The sequence below is a fragment of the Mizuhopecten yessoensis genome, unplaced genomic scaffold (genome assembly GCF_002113885.1).
Source record: "Mizuhopecten yessoensis strain PY_sf001 unplaced genomic scaffold, ASM211388v2 scaffold7225, whole genome shotgun sequence".
NCBI lineage: Eukaryota > Metazoa > Mollusca > Bivalvia > Pectinida > Pectinidae > Mizuhopecten > Mizuhopecten yessoensis.
In genome coordinates, this window is record NW_018406942.1 from 632,006 (window position 1) to 648,058 (window position 16,053).

The window sequence follows — 16,053 nt, forward strand, 5'->3', positions numbered from 1 at the left end:
AAATAAGACGACAATGTGAATTTGACGTTTGCTGTTTTGAAAGAAGAACGTAACACACTGTCTAGTATTAGAACACATGGCTGTTATGGCTCTCTGTGAAGATTAAAAATCTAGACACGGATTTGACGTTCACAACATCATCTACCTTTATCAGATATTTACCACAAATATTTGAATACATCTGTAGGCACGGAAGTATGTCCGCGACACATTGTCTTGTAGTGGGTTCGCGGAAGTTTTCATCAAAATACAAACTGGCTGAACGAGTGATTTGTATACAAACCTGACGAACGGTTGACCAGGACAAGAATTGGATAGTTTAAAGGTGGAATTGAAACTGAATTTTTATCTGGCAGTTACTATGGAAGTTTTAGCACCAGACGTAAAGAATTGTCTCAGAGACGCTATTACAAACATATCAACTCTATAGGAGAGAAAACGACAGCAACAATGGAGTCACCAACCAATAAAGCACAACAGCAACAATGGAGACACCAATCAATAAAGCACAACAGCAACAATGGAGACACCAACCAATAAAGCACAACAACAACAACTGAGGAAGCATCAATAAAGGTAGAAATACAACTACAGGAACAGAGGGGACAGTAAAACAGAAATATGACAGCCACCAGAAACAGGGTAGATTTTTTAAAAGGAAAATGGTAGATGTTGCTGTCTCAGTAGTGTTAATTTCTCAGCGGTATCATTAACATTAACAATCAGCAACGACCCGAAGAAATATTAAAACAAAGAAACTACAATAACAACAATCTAGGAAATATCAAATCAAACAGCAAATCAATCATAGGAAGTGAGAAATCACCAAAAAAGGGAAGAACAACAGGAACTGAGGAAACCTGGAAACAACAGAAAAAACATCAAGACAGCAAAGCATCAGAAAGGCAACAACAGGAATCGAGTAGAAAGCGAAAAAAAGAGGAGAGACACGAAGTCAGGAGACATACAAACAGGAAGAAAAGCCATGAACCGAGCAAACAACAACAGAAGACATAATAAAAACTTTATGAAACCCTAAAACATCTTGAGGCAAACCATGAGTACTACATGTATATGTGGTCATTCTGTTTATCCTTTCAACCCGGAAAGCGATGTTTTAATCCTGATAGACAGTGACACCCTTTAGTTGTCAGGATGACGACTGTTAAATGTCCTCGGCGGATATAAATCTTTTCCGGTAGAAATGACTTTTTCCGCCCACCACATGAACGTACCACCACTGCTACTGAAGATTAACAGATATAATGCATGGCGTTGGGCAAAAATATTATTGTAGAACAAGGAGATTGATGAACTAGGTTGTAGTTATTACGAAACGTATTTGATTTCAACATCTACACATTGGTATGTGGACAATTAAACGGGTTACCAAAACATTTTCAAATCATCACCTTCTTATTTTAAAATTTAACACTGCATTTTTCAAAGTCCAAGTAACACAATACAAGGTCGCTTATCAAGATACTAGAAACGGATAAAGCCAATGGTGTAGGCTGTTACACAATTTGTTTTATGTTGTCCTCCAACAACAAAAACAGCATCGACGAGAAAATAATACCGCTGAGAAATTATCACTACCGAGGCATTAATAAGATAATCATATGGAGAATACAAAACTGCGGAAATACTGGCATTGAAAATAACACTGCAGAAAGTACAGTAACACTGCCTAGACAATAACAGTGCGTACAATATGCCTAATAAAACTTCGTATTTAGCAAGGGAGTGTAACTAAGCCAAAACCATTACCATAACCTTATCAACATTGACATCATTGGTATCGCGTGGATTTTCTAGCACACATCAGCACAGACTAAATGATGGCATAATGTCATTACAGATCGGTAAATTTGGGTAGGAAGTAAACCCACCGTTAAGTCGCACTTAGAATGCGGAAAATGGCGTATATGGCCATCAGACAATAACGTCTCCAGGCTTGTATCACACCTTCTGTTAAAAATATAAAAACAAGTTCAGCATTTTATCATTAATAAGTTAGGAGTATGGCCTCTCAGCACATTCCTAACGTTATATTAATGTGGTACCCCCCCTTTGTTTTCAGGTTTCGCTGTGAGAATGATTCTTCGTCGCCCTGGGTACGATCTAGAGGCTACCTAATAGGTCACTCAATATGTAACCAAACAGCAAATGATCAGAAACCACGTGACTGACAAACTCTGACAACACTATGTGATAAACTTTATCATATGAACAGTTCAAAATATTAGTAAACGGTATAGCTTTCTCACATGCCAAGTTCATTATATATTTGGCAGGTCATATATCCCCTGTGAGTATTCTGAATTCCGTTCGAGTTTTTTTAGCTTCGGTTTACACTACATGTGATCCTTATACACAATACTTGGTAGTGCATCTACTTGTATGGTCAACCATTCAAGTGACTTACATGTTGGTTATTCAACAGATATTCCGCCAGATTAACTGCCAATTTATTGGTAGTTTTGCACATAACTTGTATGTCATAAATCACTGTAGTGCTCTTTACATTTCTAATTGCACGAAATGATTAAGATTTTAATGATAATGATGGACGATGGTTTTGTTCCTTTCCGAGATACGCAATATGAAATAATATGACATTTTCTGCCGAGTTCTTCAAAGGCAACTGCTGAATAGGTTAAGAGAATCAACAATCTCACCAATGTTTTTTCAAATTAATGATTTCGTGAGATATTGTTTGATATTTTAAAATTGTACATTACATAAGGTTTCCATTCAAAAATCGTATGATATTGGACATTTCTTTTCCATTGACAATCCAGTGACGGTAAATGTTATAATGCTGACAAGAGAATCCATGGCGATTTAATTTGTCCAGTGCGTCATGTTGAATTATATTACGTCTTGGGATGTTTATAGCTGCATTTGCTATTTTTTTCATTATGAGAACTATCAGCATTTCTCCAGGAGAGGAGAAAGACGCAGCCGTCAGAAGCGGAAATAACTGAAATGATTAAATGCAGCTAACAATTTCGTGTCGAATTAACGTATTAACAGATTAGTTCATCTGTAATAAAGTGAAAATAAAGAATGCGTTTTCAGGGCTGGGCTGTTCTGTACAAAAATATAAAATTGTATTTCTAATGCTATTTTAATGTGATGTTAATTTCACAGATATGAGAGGACAAGGAACTCTGGCAGCTCCGGCATGTGGTTGGACGGGATGACAGATGTTGGGCAGCCACGTGTTACGGAAACTAGATCACCATAACTCAATGCTAATACGACAATTAATGACATGTGAGACAAAACAAGTGTCAGTGCGAGTGTAAGATGACAATAAACTCTGACAAACGATAACCATTTAACATATCTCCCCATACTGGTCTCCGTGTTATACTGGATATAAACACTTCCGTTGGTGGACTTTATTTATACTACTTGAAGGTCTTGGAGAAGCATTCATTCTCAAAATGGTATTTAAGTGTTAGATAAAAACAAAAAGTAGAGATGTTGCTTAATGTCAAAATAATATACTTTGTAGTTAAATAGGTATGTCGTTATGCTTATTTAACCGTTATACATCATTTCTTTTTCACGCTGATCATGAAATATCGGCAATAAAAAGACAGCAAACCTGTGCAATTGTTTTAAGATATAATGTCATTTCACAGTGGTGCGAGTTATCTAAGCATCACCAGGCCTGCCTTACCAGCTACGTCTCACTATATAGCAGTGTTAGCGCAACAGTACATCGACTATCAATGGGGTAAGACACTAAGTCTCGTACAACATCGAATAGCAATGGGTTAAGACACTACGTCTCGTACAACATCGAATATCAATGGGGTAAGACAATACGTCTCGTATAATATCGAATATCAAGTGGGTAAGACAATACGTCTCGTACAACATCGAATATCAATGGGGTAAGACACTACGTCTCGTACAACATCGAATATCAATGGGGTAAGACAATACGTCTCGTACAACATCGAATATCAATGGGGTAAGACAATACGTCTCGTACAACATCGAATATCAATGGGGTAAGACAATACGTCTCGTACAACATCGAATATCAATGGGGTAAGACAATACGTCTCGTACAACATCGAATATCAATGGGGTAAGACAATACGTCTCGTACAACATCGAATATCAATGGGGTAAGACAATACGTCTCGTACAACATCGAATATCAATGGGGTAAGACAATACGTCTCGTACAACATCGAATATCAATGGGGTAAGACAATACGTCTCGTACAACATCGAATATCAATGGGGTAAGACAATACGTCTCGTACAACATCGAATATCAATGGGGTAAGACAATACGTCTCGTACAACATCGAATATCAATGGGGTAAGACAATACGTCTCGTACAACATCGAATATCAATGGGGTAAGACAATACGTCTCGTACAACATCGAATATCAATGGGGTAAGACAATACGTCTCGTACAACATCGAATATCAATGGGGTAAGACAATACGTCTCGTACAACATCGAATATCAATGGGGTAAGACAATACGTCTCGTACAACGTCGAATATCAATGGGGTAAGACAATACGTCTCGTACAACGTCGAATATCAATGGGGTAAGACAATACGTCTCGTACAACGTCGAATATCAATGGGGTAAGACACTACGTCTCGTACAACGTCGAATATCAATGGGGTAAGACAATACGTCTCGTACAACGTCGAATATCAATGGGGTAAGACACTACGTCTCGTACAACGTCGAATATCAATGGGGTAAGACAATACGTCTCGTACAACGTCGAATATCAATGGGGTAAGACACTACGTCTCGTACAACGTCGAATATCAATGGGGTAAGACAATACGTCTCGTACAACGTCGAATATCAATGGGGTAAGACACTACGTCTCGTACAACGTCGAATATCAATGGGGTAAGACAATACGTCTCGTACAACGTCGAATATCAATGGGGTAAGACACTACGTCTCGTACAACGTCGAATATCAATGGGGTAAGACAATACGTCTCGTACAACGTCGAATATCAATGGGGTAAGACACTACGTCTCGTACAACGTCGAATATCAATGGGGTAAGACAATACGTCTCGTACAACGTCGAATATCAATGGGGTAAGACACTACGTCTCGTACAACGTCGAATATCAATGGGGTAAGACACTACGTCTCGTACAACATCGACTATCAATGGGGGTAAGACAATACGTCTCGTACAACGTCGAATATCAATGGGGTAGGACAATACGTCTCGTACAATATCGAATATCAATGGGGTAAGGCAATACGTCTCGTACAACATCGCCTATCAATGGGGTAAGACAATACGTCTCCTACAACATCGAATATCAATGGGGTAATACAATACGTCTCGTACAACCTCGAATATCAATGGGGTAAGCCACTACGTCTCGTACAACATCCACTATCAATGGGGGTAAGACAATACGTCTCCTACAACGTCGAATATCAATTGGGTAAAACAATACGTCTCGTACAACGTATACCTTTATAGATAAGGGTTCTGACAAGTGGTGCTAGCTTATCATTCTAAATACGTCTCGTACAATATCGAATATCAATGGGGTAATACAATACGTCTCGTACAACGCCGAATATCAATGGGGTAAGGCAATACGTCTCGTACAACATCGAATATCAATGGGGTAAGACAATACGTCTCGTACAACGTATACCTTTATAGATAAGGGTTCTGACAAGTGGTGCTAGCTTATCATTCTAATCAATTTGATAATTTTGCATAACGAATTCAACAAGCACAGAGGTTTGCCATGTAAAAGTTAATTTTAAAAGGGAGATAAGAATGAATAAAAGTTATCGCAATTATAGGCACGTTTTCTCTACCAAAGCGTTCATATCATGTCGGGAAAGTGCTTCTTACATAGTTACCGATTTCGACCGAGATAACATTGTAAATCACAACTTGACAATAATAACACATATGTACGCATACAGTAAATGTATGTACCAAACTACGGTATTTATGTTTATGCATTTATATACCTGTGTGTAACATATTGCTTAAACGAAAAATTCGAATCAAATCGACATCGCAGAACATTTTGCCAACACTTTTAGCCGGTCGACATGATGCTTTGTCCATAATGAAGTAGCTATTACCAGGAGTAGAACTTCATCTTTTTGATTATCGATATTACCAAACCTAATCATCACGTACTAATACAATTCACGTGCAATTAATCATGATACACAGACAGTAAGTGTCTAGTGATATACCGCCAAGATTTGCTGTCATGTTTTCCATTACACCACTTTCGTAGCTTGAGAATAATGAAACACTCTCTTAACATAAATTGGTTATGATATAACTATACTCCGTTCCTGAAAAATCCAATTTATTGTGATAGAAAGGAAATGTTAAAAACACCTTTTTCATAATATCATAGATTATCATCCCTGCACCCACAATACGCCCTAAGGATAAGACGAGTTTAGATTTTACCAGAGCATCCAGCCTGATCATTCTAGGGAATCTTAAATAAAACATGTATTTGGTTATGTTTAATATAGCATTGTGGTCTGTTTTGATTGATATCCTAAGTAACTGTTCCCAACAAGAATGATAGATAATTGGCCAGAAGCAATGCTTCTCTAGGGGCCTTCACACGTCATCAAAGACGTGTCATTATATTTATCCAGATGTCCATTATTGTCGGACAATACGAAAACTGGAGTTATTAACCACATTTATGTATATACATATATATATCTTCAACATCATTAATGATATACGTCATCATGAGAATTAGCTGGAGCCAAAAGAGTTTAAAAGAGGAATCATTTTAAGATTACGTGCTAGAGTAGAAGTGTCGGTATGGCTTCAGTAGATGGACCAATGGGAGCATGATGATTGGAAAATAGTACAGAGCTTTAATGGACATCACAAAGGGGACGCTTTGGCCAGGGAATATATTTATAACACAGAACTGGCCATTGATATATTCTTTAGAATCTATATCAAACAGACTCCCATCTGTCCACTCTGGGGAAATAGAGAGAAAAACGAAGTTGATGTTACCCTTGTGATTCTATTCGATTATCAGTCAAAAGGAATTATCTCAAGCTGAGTATTATATGTTCTTATCTCGGCGTGAACCGCATTACAAAACAGATTTATGAAATAGATACACATAAGGCCAACGGAAAGGTTCGTGCTATAATACGGCGAAACAGCTAAAGGAAGAAATGTCATGGGAGTGATGTCTCGAAACGGGACAAAGTGGGAACAGAAGATGAAAATAGGGTGAAAATTATGGAGCAGATTAGATTTCTATGATAATTCGTGTATCCAAACGAGTTGGGTGATTAATGGAATCAGTTGACTCAATTTTGTACCAATTATAGATCTTAATGCTGCAACCACACGTCCATCGAAATGATATATTTAAAATCAGAAACATGAATTTCAAAATGTTTAATCAAGAATATCACGAAACCATTCTATTGTGCGTATCCGATTAAATTGGGGAGAGCGTAATTCAGTATTGGAATACACATTATATATCTTACGTTATAAACACATCAGGATATTGCATTCTGTTGAAGAGTGATTTGGAAATTACAAAACACTAATGACCATATAAAGTTCGAAAAATTAACATGATATCGACACCGACTTAAAAGGTTAAGGGTTTGTTATAAAACAAATAGTCATATAGTATTTGTTACCAATTCATGACAATGTGTTACTTCAATATACACTTAGTACCAGTCCATTGTTTGTGGTACATAGCCGTTATCTAACTTAGAAAACAGTAGCCTATTGTTCGATTGATCTTATTGTTCGAATCCTGTTACTATCTAAAATTCTCGGCCAAAGACCTACAAAAAATAAAATAAAAATCCTGTATCTCACTTTCCCAACACAAATCTTGACACATGGCATACCAATATACTGTATGTACACATCCATTCCCCGAGATATGCACAACAGTTCCATTCAATATAACCTATGAAAAAATTCAGAGCGTAAAAAAATCACGAACGCCAACGGAGGAGCATATATGATATGATTTAAATGCCAGGAACTGAATAAGATCTAGATTTAGAATAAACATTCCTCCCTATGTGTAACGCTAAATGTGATCATATGAAGTAGGGTGGTCGGATGGTGCAGTGGATAGCGCACTTGCCTTTCACCAAGGCGGCCGGGGTTCGATTTCCTCATCTGACGTGAAAAGGTTTGGATCACCTGCCCGTTCACATGGGTTTTCTCCGGGTACTCCAGATTCCTCCATCACTAAGATCCCCCACGCGCTAACATACGGGCCAACAAGAGTGATTTATATAAGTTGAAATAACCTGTTTCATAATTGTTGTAAAATAAATAAAGTTTATATTATATTTATATATGCAGAAATCTATCTAAAGCACACATTTGTAACTATGTGATGGGTAGATAGAGATATAGTACTCGGTTAACGACTCAATCACAGGCTGACTACAATTAGATATTGTGCACAGAGCCAATCACTAACATGTATATAAAGCAACAGTCAAGTTATCTGTGACAACCTGGAATGCTCATCCCTAAGTCCTAACGGTCGAAATAGCCGAGTGGTGTGGTAAAATGTGGACCCTGTTTGGCTGTCTGCATCTACAAATAAAATTTTGAAAAGGGTTTTCAGTTCTTCGCTTTTTAGTGATTAATTTCTTAAGATATAATATAACAACTTATTTCCAGCTGTTCACGACAATATTAATGTATCTTATTAAAGACACTGATATTTAGCGTCGACTTTTGATTTCTTGCAATCGGTAGACTGGAAGCTTTAAATAGATTATTTCATTGAGGTTGCAGTGCTGCTTCCTCTATGATAAACTTACATTGAATCTCTAGTTGATCAGGTGACGTGTGAGCATGCCTAGCAATGGCGACCTGGGAATAGCGAGGTACAGTCAGGAGCTGTAATTGAATTATTTACTTAAGTACAGACATTACGACTGTATGATTCACAGGGACACGACACGTTAACCTGTAGGAGCCCCACAGGTTCCGATAGGGATTCAATAATACATCTATCGCGCGGTATTTCGCACATATTAATCATATTGAGTCATATTTGATAGCCAGGAGACGGTTGCATATGGCGAAATCTTGTTTATTTGGAAAAATTTGTGACACGAACAAGTCTGAGACCTTCAATTTTCATGAAACATGTACAATCCATTGTATGTAGGTTTGTCAATAAGATGGATACTTTTTATTAAATGATAGACAACGTATTGTCATCATCTTTTTACAAATCGTGCAACAACAATAAGATTGAAAGTTGTTTCGTCAACCAAACATAGAATACTTTCCATTAAGTTGTACATGAACTTCACCTTGACTTAAAGGAGTAAAGTAATAAATTTCACTGAAATTCGGTTGGAACATCATTGATAGCGATAATATACCTCTCTATGTAGATGGTCTGAAATAATTCATTTTAAAGTCTTGAATGATTTTGCAATTCAAGTGATTTTTGACATTAGGCGCAAATGACTGAATGATCGCCCAACTTTCGAAAACTTTCCAGTTAATCGAAGGTATGGGAATAGAAATTAATAACAACTGTTGACATTTTGTCGTTTGGCATTAAGTTAGAGCTGACATATCCTCCGATGTCGTTTGTGCGGAGATGTCTCAAGGGTTCGCAAATAATCTGTTTTGTTTTAGATTATATTTCTATTTCAAGTCATTTACTATAACATACACATCAAATACAAAGTAATTAGTGGGTTTAAGAACCGAGAAAAATGAAATTTAACGGTTCTAAGCGATGTTTGAAGGATGTAAAAGCCACACTCCAACTTAAGATTTATAATTCTCTAGCTACGTTTGGAAAGGCCTACATTGCTCTAGATAATGGCCATATCATCGGTCCAGCGCAAGAGGTGTGTGCTGCAAGCAACATTTAGTCTCGTGTTTCAGTAACAAGATTATTTGATAAGATGTGAGATATGCGCTGACACGATTCCCCTTCAGCAATCTACATTATATATTTTTTGTGATTCCTACTTCTAAGCACGGTATACGTTTATCAACCAACCGTAAGTTGGTGGAGCAGTAGTTACTTTGTTTTAATAAAAAGAAGAAACATTTGAATCCGGACTAAGTAAAGACAAAGAATATTTAGTTAATATATATTTGTATATACAGCTTGCTTAACGACATCAATTTACTATAGAAATACTCGTGATTGTACCACAGTTATCGGTGTATCCTCTAGACAGTGATATAGGGGTTGATAACTATAATAGATAGACCAATAGCACGGCATTCAGCATGGTCCCATGTCTGCTATATACTGTATAATATCGACTGTCTGCATTTTTAAAAACTATTATAACAAATTCTCGCAGGGACCTACAACATAATGACATTCATTACTGTATATCAAAATTTCCTTCTACGACTATTATATATAATGGATGTTTTCTTTAAAGTCTATTGCATATGAAGTAAAATCATTTGTAGGAATATTACATATATGCATCTTTTGTAGGATTAAAACATATTATATATTCATTATTTTGGGACTATAATTTCTAGTACATATGTCTTTTGTGAGACTAAAATATAATGGATATATATTCTGTTGGTCTGTATCATATAATGTATACTTTGATAGACTTGCTTGACTGTGTCGTGAAATATTTGGATACGCCATCAAATCCGCGTCAATTTACGCATATATATGCCACAGAAACTGTAAATTGACGCAAATATTAAGTACATATAGAACAAGGAAGTGAAAACTAACATAAGATGATAAAGGAAAACAATTTATAAAAAGTAAAAGACAAATTGATTATAAAGGAAAAAACGCAAACGGAAATGATGAACTTCAGGTAAGTAGGTTTTATTTAAGGAAATATATCATAAAAAGGAAAGGTGGACAGGTTATTAAAAGGAAAAACTTTCTAAAGTTAAGGCAAACATGGTATAAAGAGGCGAATGATATAAAAGAGTAAAGTAAAGCAAGTAAGCAAAAATAAAGGAAAACAGGTTTTGAAGAAATTAAGGTTTACATATTATCAAGAAAGTTATTAATGACAGACAAGTTTTAAAGAAGTTCAGCTTATAAAGGAGTAAATGCACGCAGAATGTAAAGAGGTTAAGCTTATAAAGGAATAAATGCACGCAGAATGTAAAGAAATTAAGCTTATAAAGGAGTAAATGCACGCAGATTGTAAAGAAGTTAAGCTTATAAAGGAGTAAATGCACGCAGAATGTAAAGAAGTTAAGCTTATAAAGGAGTCAATGCACGCAGATTGTAAAGAAGTTAAGCTTATAAAGGAGTAAATGCACGCAGACTGTAAAGAAGTTAAGACCAATAAGTTATTAACAAATAAGATTAATTTAATAGCTCCTATAAACAGAGGAGCATGTCACATATCGTTATCAATATAATTTCCATCTGATCCATATCGAGTTCCTATTAAAGTCTTATAAGATAATAAGGAATTTACGATAAAGGCACCTTATTGGTATAACAGCATTACTGATATACATCGTACATTATACAAGTTTGATTAAATCAAGAATTATTTATAGAACTAAAAATAGGACATCAATGACGTAAGTGATGCTGAGAACACATGTTGTAAGTGAAAATTTGTTGGGGGGATGGGTGGCAGAGTTCGTTTTCGAGTTTTCCGATATCGTGTTTTTTTCCCAACTATTTAACACAAGACACAAGATAAATACTCAATGTCACCAGACTGTTAGAGGAACATCCTGTGACACCAAAACAGCATGTTTAGACGCCCGGCACCTATCTCTATCTCACAAAAGGAGCACGTACCTTGCACTCAGAGGAACACCAATATGACATAATCAGAACATTTCGTGACACCAAAGGAACATCTCTAGGGCGGCTGGGCGGCGTAGTGGCGGGCTTCCACTGAGGGATCGGGTGTGGAAAGGAATGGGGTCACCTGCTCGATCCCTTGGGTTTTCTCCGGGTGCTCTGAGTTCCTCCCAAAGTGAGACCCCCTGCGGGCCTCAATTAATATTAGTTTAAATTCATAACTGTGTACAAATAGTTGTTGTGCAGTATACGGAGTTGACATTGAACATGTCAATGGCACGAAAAGAACATCACTATGACGCAAGAAAAACATCTCTTTAACAACAGAGGAATATCTGTATGTCAACAGAAGAACGTGTCTATGCAAAAAAAGGGAACGTCTCTATAACAACCAGACGACACTTCTATATAACCAGACTGGAATGAAAACCTATATGACAGCGGAGGAACACGTCTTTGCCAACGGGAAAAGTTCCTATAACACAACAAGAACACCTCTGTCACTTGCCTAAAAAGAACGCCTCTTTGATACCAGAGGAGCATCTCCTTCACATCGGAGGAAAATAGTCATGCCACCAGAGAAACACTACTACCTTGATCTTGTGGATGAAAATATCTGAATTGATTTTTTTTTCAATAATGGATTATCATTTCGAGTAAAAAAGGGATGCAACCATCACAACGATTCGAACTCTTTTTGCTAAATTTTTCATCAGAGGCTTACTGCAATATTTCGCCTTGTATGATATAATAAAGTAATAAAGGCTATACTGTATGTCTCCACCTTACAGTACCTACAAGTTGTAAAACCATCCTGTATGACTACACCTTGTTATAGTTACAAGTCGTTATAATCACACAGTATGGCTCCACGTTGAATTACCTACAAGTCGCAATGGTCATACTGTATAACTCCGGCTTGAAACATCTACAAGTTGTGCTGTTCATCCCTCATCACCCACGTGGGAATCTCCTTTAAAAGTTCATCACATTTTACCCTTACATTCCACCTTTGACATTAATTGAGTTTTGTACTCATCTGCTGTCGATACCACTCTTGTATTTCCTTAGTGGCATCACTGATAACAATTTCTTGGGTTTGCTTTAACTCCTTCGGCTGTTGTAAAATGATTTTTCTGTTAAAATGTGAACTTTAAGATGTTCTGACAGGTTTAATTGTTGTTTCACAATTATTTTTCAATAGATTTTTTTCTGTTTTTATATTTCTTAAGTGAATGATAAGGAGATATGGAGGTGTGATACCTCTAGTCTGTCCTTTATTATGACACTTCCGTGTTTTGTTGAGACTAACACTAAAACACATATCACGTTACAAAAAAGGATATAAATGTTACTTTCATAATAAATTGTATAACGTGTCGTATATCCAATTATTTTGAGCTGATACACGTATCCTTTTTTACTGGCATGTGTCATTGGAGACCTACAGAAGGGAGTCAGGGGGATTTTTAATAGGAAATCATTCGTGGAGTACAAAATATTCCATTTAAGATAATGTTCTCACGCCCGTGTATATGGTTCTTGTAGCATTTCATTCAAAAATGTTTTATCGATATTAAACAGTCAAACGGATTGGGCACGTGTTCTTGCAACTTTCTAGGTCCTCTCCCATCGAAGAGCATTGCACAAAGTAAACTGGTTATGCTTTAGGCCCCAGTGTAGTTGTCATTTACAATCATGCAGTGGTATACATAAGGCATACCCCCCCCCCCCCCCCCACACACACACACACATACACACACACACACACACCGCATGCTTTTCATATTGTTACAAAGTATATTATATTACACATGGTGCCTTACAATTTGTATAACAACCAAAATAACGATGGGCACCTGCTAGGTTTGTTTTGAATATTATCCTTTCGTTTCAATTACAGGTCATTATATTTCCAAAAAACAATACCAATGCTATAATATATTCAAATAGATGTGTGTGTGTTAAAAATGTAAATGCAATACTTACTTGTATGTGTGTTCCCAGTGTAGCCCTAGTGGTAAATCCAGGGAACAAAACTGTCACAGGCTTGTGAGTTGTTAGTTCAGCAAATCGTCTGTGGCATGCTTGGACTGTTAAAGCCAGCATGTGGTGAACCTCTTAGTGGTCCGTACACCTCTGTGAATATATATAACTCATCCACGTACCTTAAGTCAGCTTCAGTTTACACAAACTTTCTCAAAGTAAAACGTTATATGTTATTAGGCATCAATTATTTATGATATAACTCGGCGTCGCATAAGGGATTTATCAAAACAAAAATGTCTACACCAAATTGGTGACAGTAGTGAAACAGCGACCGCTAATTCCCACTATTAATCTCAAGTCGCGCCAACAGTAGTGGGATGCTGTGCACGTTATTCCCGCGCTGGTGATAGTTTCAGCAGCTGGCAGCGGAGGGACGTGTTATGGTACAATACACATAGCTCGGTAGCTATTGTTTAACAGAATACTCCGCAGTCGGCCAATAGCCGCCGCCAGGTATCAGGTACTGTTTACAGCGAGGGACATGTATGATCTTAACAGCCCAGGTATAATTACTTTTTGGAGGGAGTAAGATATTAATCTTAAAAGACCAGGTATAATAATTGTATGGAGGGAGTAAGACATTAATCTTAACATCCCAGGTATAATAATTGTGTAGAGGGAGTAAGACATTGACCTTAACAGCCAAGATATATTTATTGTGTAGAGGGAAAAAGACATTGTTCTTAACAGTCCAGATTAGTATTGTGTATAGGGAGTAAGACATTGATCTTAACAGCCCAGATATAATTATTGTGTAAAGAGAGTAAGACAGATTTCAACAGTCCAGATTAGTATTGTGTAGAGGGAGTAAGACATTGATCTTAACACCCAGATATAAATATTGTGTAAAGGGAGTAAGACATTGATCTTAACAGCCTATATATAAACATTGTGTAAAGGGAGTAAGATATAGGTCTTAACAGACCAGGTATTATTATACTGTATACAGCGAGTAGGTCAGTGATCTTAACAGCCTATATATAAATATTGTGAAGAGAGAAAACATTGGTATTAATATACCAGGTATATTTATTGTGTAGGAGGAGTAAGGCATTGATCTTAATTTCCCATGGATAGTTATATAGCCACGTGACAACATTTATAAGGGAGAGCAAGTTAGATTCAAATATTCTCCCGTGATGTAAGGAAGCATACTTTTCCAAACCCTAAACAAAAAACTTTTGACATTTAGCAAACAGTAAAAATAAAATATTTCTGGAATACACAAATGTCAGCTGTCATTTAGATTATATTACGATAAGTTATAATCATAAGCGATTGACAATGTTTGTTGTCTAGATATTTAATAAGTCCGTTTTGTCTGCAATATTCCGTTTTGGTCTCGGCTTATTCTGGAGACTCCCAAATGATTTTGAAACCGAAATTATTTTCTTCTAGACACATTTCTATTGCTAATTGTACATTTCAAAGGATTGAAAGTATTGATCTTCCCATCAAATGTTATAAAAGTTAATAATAAAAAACAAATAAACCATCGTGTTCGCATTAATTACATCACTTCGTATCTGATATCATTATATCATTGCAGGCTGGCTTTGTTTCCTTATCGAAGCAATCTTTGACATTGTCCCTTTCGTGATGGTTAACTTTCATTTCATTTCTCGGTTGATTTGTTTCTTCGACGACAGTGCTAAGTATATGTAAGTATATGTATCATTTCATTGATAGCTGCTCTCTGTTGACCATTGGAGTGCTTAGTACCTTAATGAGGTTTAATGGATAGCTGTCGTCTGTTGACCAATAAAGTGCTGAGCCAGGGTTGTCTGCTGGTGAGTCAACGAGTAACAGATAGTTTGTCATCGTTATCAGTATCTGATTTACACCTATTGGATGCCTGCGTTAAATAAATACTTCTGCGCAGTGTTTTATATCACTGATGACAGACATACTCTCGTGAACTCACGTAACAGCACACGTCATGTGACTTATGACAGGTCCCACATGTGGTTCAGGAAACTCCAATGTTCCGGTGGACCTGCATTCTCCTCCTGTTCATGCTGTCTTTCCTTGTTGCTATTTCGTATCGACCCTCTGTTTAAAAATTAACCAAGTTTAGTATATGCTTGAAAATTTCTTGCAATCACATTGGCCGGATCCCACACCCGTGTTCAGTCATCATACACTCATGTAGACTGGTTATCCGGTGA

General features: G+C 36.8%; 1 protein-coding gene across 1 annotated transcript in view; it reads right to left on the reverse strand.

Annotated features, from left to right (window-relative positions):
* LOC110453278 (probable G-protein coupled receptor 83) overlaps positions 1-14,250 on the reverse strand; it is a 61,960-nt gene extending 47,710 nt beyond the window's left edge. The window contains exon 1 of the mRNA XM_021502166.1: positions 13,826-14,250. The gene's annotated coding sequence lies outside the window, so the exon portion shown is untranslated. The remainder of the gene's footprint in view (positions 1-13,825) is intronic.
* Between the last annotated feature and the right edge of the window lie 1,803 nt (positions 14,251-16,053).